Raw genomic sequence first — 10,388 nt, forward strand, 5'->3', positions numbered from 1 at the left:
TGCACAAATAATATACTTTAAAAGAACACACTTAAGTGTGAATTAAATGTAATGTTTTCATCGCTTAAGTGCATTCTATTTGGAATTAATTTCAAATGTATCACAGATTTAGTTCATATTAAATGCAATTACTTGAACTTTTGAATGATTTTTTTGAACCATTTAAGTGGGATTTTAATACAACTTTATATTTACCTTGGTAATTTCTTCTAATATCTTTAAAATATAGTTGAAGTGCACTGCTCAATGTACTGACAAGCAATTAATGTGATCTCAAATATATTTTAATATCAGTTATCAATGCACTTAAGTGTGAATTAAATGTAATGTTTTTGCCACTTAAGTGCATTCTATTTGTAATTAGTTTCAAATGAATCACAGATTAAGTTCATATTAAATGCAATTACTTGAACTTTTGAATGATTTTTTGAACCACTTAAGTGGGACTTTAATACAACTTTATATTTACCTTCGTAATATCTTTAAAATATAGTTGAAGTGCACTGCTCAATGTACTGGCAAGTTGTATGTGTACATATTGGTTAGTAATTAAACTCTGTTTATAGTATTTATTAATTATTCTTAAGACTTCCCGTTTAAATCATAATTTAATAATAAAGAATTGTTTAAAATCCAGTATCCACTTCTGATTATGTTCTTTCTACTGTCATTAATGGTAATGAAAATTTGAATAAATTTATGGTCTGTAAAAACTGTAGGATCAATAGTAACGTTGTCAATTAATGATGTCAACTCCTCTGATATTAACCATAGATCTATACGAGACTGCAAAGACAAATCACTATTATTTATGTATACATGAGTTTTGGGAGGTTCATTTTTCACCAGATATCAACAAGTCCTAAATTATTGCATAACCCAGGGATAATCTTGTTATTAACATCATCTTTTACTCCTTTGGGAGGCCATCTATCTAAGTTATTATCTGGGACTACATTAAAATCACCCCCAAGTATAATTTTTGCATCCACATATTTAGTAGATAGGTCTGAAATTCGTTCTTCTAATTCATGAAGTAAAAGCAAAGTTGTAGATTTGCAATTAGTACCATATATTGTTTATGAGAGTCCTCTAATATGAGTATTAGCCACCTTCCATTATTATTACTTTCATTATGAAGAATTTTGCCCCTGAACTTTCCTTTGAGAATAGCGACCTCTGCTGATCTATTTGTACCATAACACAACCAAATGTCCTGATCCCATTGATTTTTCCAAAAATTATAATCATCCCTTGAACTATGCGTTTCTTGTAATACATAAAAATCAGCCCTTTTATCTTTCAAAAACAAAAACACAGCCTTTCTTTTAATTATATTGCGGATGCCTCTAACATTTCATTAACTAATGAAAAAGACAGGATTAGAGATAACTTGAACAACTGCTATAAACTCGCTTACCAAGTAGAACAAACAATTCCCAGTCAACCCTTCTGTGTTTATGAACATGAACTTGAACTTATCCAAAAATAAAACAATATATTTGTATATAAGTAGGTGTAGAGAGAGAGAGAGAGAGAGAGACGTTTTCCCAGCTTTTGATGAGGGAAGTGAGTTCAGGTGTGCAAACAAGGAGGATCATGGGAATCGGAGTCCGGGACAGGCATGGTGTAACAGGTGAATAAACTAAAAGAATACTTGATTCTGTTCTGCAGCATTTCTTTCCTTATAATGACCTTTGTCAATAGGAACGCAACAGCACACATCCATGTCTCTTGTATCATTGTATCTCTTGTTTCCTTCAAATGCAACTTTTGTGTCCAATTATTTCCCTGACTTAGTTTTGGTATTTAGGTAAAAGTTAACTTACCTTGGATTTGCTATACAACAGGTGGTGGTCACAAAGATGACTCCGCAGATTTGATGTGTTTCCCCCTTTTGCAGTGACTTTCTTTTTTGCAAGATCTGCAGACAGGGTAATATCCAAAATATGACCAGACCTCAGATTTGGTCCTCTTAGATGGCTGAAAAATCTCCCGAGTGCTGTCACTGCCTTCTGCCATGTCTTGTCATTTTAAGGTGCGTTCATTTTAAGTGGACGAGGGAAATTTATTTGGACAGACCCTCAACCCCTCGTTTTTGATTGAGGAAGCGAGTCTACTCATATGTACACTTCAGGCAGCTCCATAGACCACAATACAACACAATTGTGACATCACAACAGCAACTTGCAGTGCTTGCACTTAATTTACCCAAACTTGCACTAGCTGCCATAGAACGCTTTTTCACAAGATGTAATATAAGTCTAAGGTGTCCCTTGAATGTGTCTGTGAAGTTTCAGCTCAAAATACCACATAGATTTTTTTATTCATTTTTTTAACTGCCTATTTTGGGGCATCATTAAATATGCTCCGATTCAGCGCGCGTCCCCTTTAAATGCTCGCAATCCCTGCCCCCAAGCTTGCGACTCTATAATACATTGCATAAACAAAGTTCACACAGCTAATATAACCCTCAAAATGGATACCAAAGTGTACCCGATATGTAAGTATAGTATTTATTTGGATGTTTACGTTTGATTCTGAATGAGTTTCATAGTAGCCTATGTATGGCTAACGGGCTAAAAAAGCTAACATTACACACTGTTGGAGAGATTTATAAAGAATGAAGTTGTGTTTATGAATTATACAGACTGCAAGTGTTTAATAATGAAAATAACGACGGCTCTGGTCTCCGTGAATACAGTAAGAAACGATGGTAACTTTAACCACATTTAACAGTACATTAGCAACATGCTAACGAAACTTAGAATTCTTTAGAAAGACAATTTACAAATATTACTAAAAATATCATGATATCATGGATCATGTCAGTTATTATTGCACCATCTGCCATTTTTCGCTATTGTCCTTGCTTGCTTACCTGCATAACATCTGATGAATCAGCTGTGCTGCTCCAGACGTTAATACTGGCTTGTCTAATGCCTTGAACATGGGCTGGCATATGCAAATATTGGGGGCGTACATATTAATGATGTTATGTTGAGATTCGCCTGTTCTTCGGAGGTCTTTTAAACAAATGAGATTTACATAAGAAGGAGGAAACAATGGAGTTTGAGACTTACTGTATGTCATTTCCATGTACTGAACTCTTGTTATTCAACTATGCCAAGGTAAATTCAATTTTCAATTCTATGGCACCTTTAATTTAGTGATACATTATTATATATGTGTTTCTTTGTGTGTAGTATGCATAAGGGACTTGGTATTAAAGATGCTTTAGTGATTTATGCATTTTTATTTGATTTATTTATGCATACAGAAAATTATCTTTAACAACATTACTAGCCATTTTATTAGAACAGATAATAAAGAAAAAAATAAACAAAATTTTTATTAATATATCTGTACAGTAAATTTTCAAACTAAAAAGTGTTTTGTTACTAGCATATCAAAGTGATTTTTATTAGGAAACAGAATGACACCCCCTACTGTTCAATTAAATCAAAGCTGTACTGAAATTAAACTTAAATTGAGTAATTAAAATAAAAGGGATTAAGCCATATCTTAAGATTGTTCAAAGAGTTTATAATATATCATTATCATACACCAATATATGCTTTATGTGTACTGCAGAATTCACAGAATTATAAAAATTGTAATGTGTACTAAAGCTGAAAATGTCAATCTTCTGAGAACACAGCTGGAGTCAAAGTGAGCCAGGACCACCTCTGTTGCCCCCTCAAACTAAGTGCATTAGAGGAGAGTGTTTTAAATTAAAGAGAGAAGAAAGTCCATAATTTCTTGCAAATCCCAATAAATTGATAAATCAACTTACAATTGTATAACTTGTATTTTTTTTTCAAGCACGTGAAAACACATTTCCATTTGGCTGAAGTCTCCATGCCACTCTTGTTTCCTTTTCTAGCCCCCATTCCTTCAGCTTCTGCTTGATCTAAAGAACAGAATTGGTCTTTTATTACAGAGTAATGTTGTTAGTCACACTCTCTCTGCCTGTGCTAAGAGTAACTGGCATTTTCCACATAACAGGGCTTGAAACCTTTAAAGGTACACTATGTAATTTTTGTTAATAAACAAAACTGCATATGTCTTGTGGAAGAACATTGAGCAGGAGCTACTTCTCTCTGTTTATGCATATGACAAGTCATGCAGGTACTGGGCTACTCCGCAGCGTTTGGCGGCCCGCTCAGTCTAAAATAGTCAGAACATAAACACTTGTTACGTACATACCATAGTGATTTAGACAAAAGACAAAAACACAGTTTCGAAGATGGATTAATGTTGTACTCGCTCATTATATACATTTTGTAAATTTAAAACAAAAAAGTTACATAGTGTACCTTCATTAAAACATTATTATTATTATTATTGTTGTTTTTTTAACAAATTGTCATTGAATGGAGCTGCTTAACCTTCAAAAAATGTTATTACATTTTGGTAAATATATTAAGGTATTATTTTGGTATCACTTTACAATACGGGTACACTAATATGCATTGATTCATGCTTAACTAAGCTATTCAATAATGATTGCTGCATCAGCAGCTAATAAACCCTACTATTTTCTGAGGTTTGCAATTTTTAGCTCTGTTAAAATTTTAACACTTAAATGTTTCATTAATATTTTCTAGCACTAAACATCAAGATAGACAAAATTTAGAAAATAAAATGTCAAAATTGGTTGCAGGATTGAAATAAAAACCTTAAATGAAGCTGTCACTCAGCTAGTTTTTGACCAGATAATGGTTTGTAGTTATTGCTAACTTGCCTTTTGCAGTAGTTTGGGTAAAAGGGTTGAGCTTGAAATTGTAGTTAAAACAAATTTAGTTCCTTTTTGGTCATCAGGGGCCTCATTTATAAAACTTTGCGTAGATTTCATCCTAAAAGTGTACGTACGCGCAAAAGATTTCAGATTTATAAAACCATGCGTACGCCAGAACCTGCGCACAAATCCCTTTATAAATCCCAGTCAGCGGAAGATTGTGCATACGTGCATCTCCACCCTGTCTTCTCCCCGAAATCACCATATATTGAGCTTATGATGCCTAGTTTTACTATGCATAACCTCATCTGCATATCATTTCCATACATGTTCCCATCCACGTGACACCATGGTTAACACCGTCAAAGGTACAAGACATTGGAAAATATTAGATACGGACTATAAATGCCATTTGTGCAATAAACTACAGTGATAAAAATCATCCAATATCCTCTTTATGCTTTAAAATAAATATATCAAAATATCCATAAAAACAAAATTGTATAAAATACTTAAGATAAAGGTTTAAGAATATAAAAGATAAAGAGCTGATTCATTTATTTCCACTGGCCAAATAGTATTTTAATAGTTTTAAACAGTTGAATCAAATTTATGCAGTTTTGCTGATAAGGTGAACGTATCTTTTAGGATGTGTATAGGCTATTTTTAGTGGAAACAGATAGGCCTACTTATTTATTGCAGTGTAAATATACAATTGTCTGACTCGGTGCGTCACTGAAAAAGGAAACGTGCAAATCTTTTCCTCAAATTATATCCTTCAAATACAGTGGTAATAGTTTGAAGATCATTCACATGACATCAACACCTCCTGCAGCTGCGGTTATACAGTAAGATATTATCATTGGACCTATTCAAACTGGACAACGGACCGTTCGACCACCGAATGCAGCAGTGTCTTCCATAATATCGAAGTTAAGTGTGCATCACTGATCATCATTCTCGCTAAAATATTTTGTCATAACATCTGCAGTTTAGTTTAAAGAGGAATTTTTGTGCTCCCAGTGCTCCTAGCTGTCATTAAACAGCGTGTCACAGGAAAAGTGATCGAAAGTAGCACATCTAAATTCATATAATTTTTGTTTAACTTCTTTGTAATGACTGCGTGTAATTTCAGTGCTTATCGCCATTAGTGAAAGTGTAATATTAATGTAAATGTGTATCAAATTAAATTGTGATTTTCACGCGAGTTTAAATCATTCTTTTATTTATTTAAACTGTTATTGTGAACATACACTGTATTTATGATTATGACTCGTGATGAGGATTTAAAGTGGTTTTCCTTTATCTGCCGTCAGTCCCTCAGCTCACCATCGGTGTCACCAAATTGCTTTGTCTTAAAAATGTGCGTATGCATGGGTCAAACTTTGCGTGTAGGTGCGCACATTTTTTCTTAATAAATCCCACCTTTTTCGCAGGAACTGGCGTACGCATGTTTTCAGCCCCGTTTTGAGCGTACGCACGGTTTATAAATGAGGCCCCTGATCAGTCACATAATGATTTCAGCACTATAATGCATTATCCTCAGAACAGCCAGTAGGGGTAGACAAATGACCAACCAAACAATTCCTTTTTAATTATTATTAACTTTGACAATTACTGTAACAGAATCACTGCCATTAAATAACTGCTTGTTGACACATTACTTTAACTTGGTTTCAGGAGAAAGGAGTATGACAATCTTTGTTACTAGTCTATGGAAGAGCTTGGTGCCATCTTATCTAGGAACCCTTATTTCCATCTCACAAACTTTTCCATCTTTGCTTGGAAAGACCTGCTTAATAATTCCCATTGGCCGTTCATTTCTTTTAGCTTGGCTATCTTTGAGTGCTACTTGAACCCACATTGGGTTGGTCAGATTGCCACTTTCTACATGTCAGTAGTAAAAACAGATACTGTTTCCTCCATGTATCCAAGAATATGTTAACTAGATGTTGGACTTCTCACCATTGACACTGGAAAAGATCCTTGGTTCAAAAGTCAATAGCAGGAGTGACAGGGGTACACAATTTCTGTGTCAGGATAATAGAAGGTATGAGGAGAAACTGGTTATTTGGATCAGTAGACATCTAGGCCTGTACATATCCGGTCTGAACCCTAAGCTATCTACTGAATTTGGAGGTGGACACAAAGTTTTTGGCAAAGGACACATTGAAATATGATGATATTCACAAGCCTCTTGCCCCCAATGATCTAAAGACCGGCTGCATGGATAGCTCCTTTATTGAGCAAGCGTTCTTGATTCTAGGATTGTTGGTAATAATGCCTTACCAATAAGGATCCAACATGGCGATTGCAAGGAACGATCAAGGGGTTCCTTTCATCCTGATCCAGTTTCAGAACGTGGGGCCCAAAAGCCATGGGCTGTTTGCAAGGCAAACTGTGGGAATGAACCTTGTGGCCATATCTGCTGCTTTTTGTTCAGTGCATACATAATACCACTGTTCGGCCAACTAGATCTGCTTATCCTGAAAACTTGTTGACATAAACATAGAAGCATTTGATCTGATTTTGTATATATGCCAATACCACCTTGCTGTCAGTAAAGAAAGTGTCAATGTCAATCTCAAATGAGATGAGATCAACCAATTTTACTGCCAAGACTGTGGTGCTCAGTTCCAGCCTGGGATAGTATGTTCAGGAAGTGGAGCAAGTTTCACTTTACCCATAACAAAGCTTGTGCAATTGTTTCCTTGGGCATAAGAGAGCTTTACTTAAAGTAAGCAACGGCAGCAACAGCTTTGGTGGAAGCATCTGAAATCATGTACACTTCTCTGCATGCAGCCTCTGAGGGTGATCATTCTGAGTAGGTTCTAGGTATTTGAAGATGTCTTAGCTCCTGCAGAGAATTGTGCCATGTGTCCCATACCGCTTTCATTTTTTGTGGAAGTGGAGAGTCCCAATTAGTGTGCCCCTAGCTTAACTCTTGCAGAATAAATTTGCCTTGGATGGTTACTTGAGCTGAGAACAATAATGGGTCAAAAAGACTATTGATGGTTGACAAGACTCCTTGACATGTGAGGAGCATGTCTGGTGACGGGCTATTTCCAAAGACATGTACCTTCAGTGTAAATTCAGCAGTTTTCCTGTGGAATTGGGCTACTTTTACACTGTTGCCTTTGTTGTTTTTCATGTCTGCGGGTTGAAGTGACCCCAAATAACATGATATTTAGCCCCTGCAATGCAAATTTTACCAGGGGAACCCTGCCAAAAACGCAGATTTTATTCCTCGGAATGTATTTTTACTGTGGGACATGCTGTGGGTCATTCTTCCGTTCCACCACATTTTGGGTTGACAACATACTAACTGTGCATTTCAAATTACATTTTCTTTTGCTCATGCTCTGTGCAACAATGCCCTCAGGGCATAAGAGATGTGCCTTGGTTCTTACAACATGGTTACAACAGGGTGTTCCCCTCATGGTGTATGCTGGGCCCTTCAAGTTGAGCCAGACAGGTCTCCCCTGCTGTTTAACCACTTATAGACAGGGCACAGAATTATTCTATGCTCTTCAAATTTCACATGCTGACTGCAGATGTAGATATTCTCTGATCTGCACAGTCAGTTAATCATATTGCCTTGTATGGGTCTCAGTGCTCACTTCGTGAACCATCTCTCTCATTTGACAGTGGGGTGACTTCTATCAAATATGTCTTCTTAGGTTCTTAAAACCTTAGAGAAAGATATGCAATCCAATTACAGATGACATGCTCCCCACAATGGTCGGTTGCTGGGAGACTCTGATTTTATGAAACCAAAAAAGCATGGTGGTTTATGCCCAATCATGAGATCTGCATTATCCTGAACTTTAATCCGGAACACAGGAAGTTTCTCAGGTTTGCTTCTGGGGGCAAAGCTTACCAATTCCAGGTTCTTCCATTTGGCCTGGCCTTAGCACCTCATACATTCACTAAGTGCATGGATGCTGCTCTGGCTCCATTATGACTCCAGGGCATACAGTATGTGTCTTGAATTACCTTGATCAGTGTTTCTCAACTCCAGTCCCCGGGACCCACTGCTCTGCACATTTTGTATGTATCCCTTATTTAACACACCTGATTTAGATCATCAGCTCATTAGGAGAGTCTGCATGAACTGAATTGAGTGTGTCATATAAGAGAGACATACAAAATGTGCAGAGCAGTGGGTCCCGAGGACTGGAGTTGAGAACCACTGACCTTGATGACCAGGTGCTTTTAGTTCAATCTGAGCATTTGGTGTCTCAGCACTGAGACCTTGCTTCAGACTATCATGACACCTGAAGGGTTTTCCCTCTTAATTTTGCTCTCAAGTTGTGGTGTTGCAGACTTTTTTCTTCCACCCTTTGAGTGGAAGGAGGCTGAGGGACACAGAAGACAGACTTTGGACAGCATTGGAATATGATGACTAGTAATTTCTACTTCTAAATTCTGAAGAAAAAAAAAGTTTTCATTACTGGACCAAAAACCTCTGCATGTAATAACCTAGGATGCTATCTAATTCTTTATGGATGTTCTGTCAAATCGAAATCATCAGTTAGGAACTTGGGTGTGCTATTTGATATTTGATTTCTAACATTTGTAAAACTGCATTTCTCCATCTTAAAAGTATATTTAAATAACGACATATGCTCTCAGTGTCAAATGCAGAAAAGTTCATTCATGCAGGGGTTTGGACGGGACCCCATCTGCATCGATGAAACGTGCCTAGATTTTGGGCCGGGCGATGCCCACATGGTACTGAGACCCCAGCCTTGCTATATGCCCAAGGTTCCTACCACTCCTTTCAAAGATCAGGTAGTGAACGTGCAAGTGCTGCCCCCGGAGGAGGCAGACCCAGCCCTAGCTTTGCTCTGTCCCGTCCGTGCATTACGAATGTAAGTGGACCGCACACAAAGCTTTAGGACCTCAGACCAGCTTTTTGTCTGTTACGGAGGCCAGCAGAAGAGAAAGGCTGTCTCCAAGCATGGGATGGCCCACTGGATAGTGGATGCCATCGACTTGGCTTACCAAGCATGAGGCATGCCCTGCCCGCTTAGGCTGCAAGCTCACTCTATCAGTAGTGTTGCATCCTCCTGGGCGCTGACACTTGGTGCCTCGCTGACAGATATTTGTAGACCTGCTAGCTCTCCTATCTATGGGTGGGCCCAGCTGTCTTACGAAGGGCACTGGAAGGTGGCAGCACCTGTGGCGCTTTGGTAGTGATCCCAATTCATCGGTCATCCAACGTGACTGAAAAGACTTAGTTACGTATGTAAACCTCATGTCACGTCCCTTCGCCACAGCTGCTATACCACTGGTTGAGTGCCGGGTGCCAACTTCGGCTTGGCTCCTCAGCGAAAACCTGATATGCACTTGCACCTGCTGCTCAAGTGTGAGGCAGAGCAGCTAAATACATACTCGAAGTAGATTGGTCTCTCTAGCGAGATCCCACGTGACGTCTCCGTTCCCTCCTTCAGGGAAAGAGGGTTACATACGTAACCAAGACGATTTTTGGATTGTTGGATAAAGGAGGTGAAGACCCCTGACATAGGACAGGCCACACCATTCGCAGATAAATTTAAAGAAGAAGATATAGGTATTTAATGTGTTTTAAACTAGTTATTTTTCATGATTGGCTAATTTTATGTTGCATAGTAATATGGCATGT

Source organism: Megalobrama amblycephala, linkage group LG14, assembly GCF_018812025.1.
Source record: "Megalobrama amblycephala isolate DHTTF-2021 linkage group LG14, ASM1881202v1, whole genome shotgun sequence".
Taxonomy (NCBI): Eukaryota; Metazoa; Chordata; class Actinopteri; order Cypriniformes; family Xenocyprididae; genus Megalobrama; species Megalobrama amblycephala.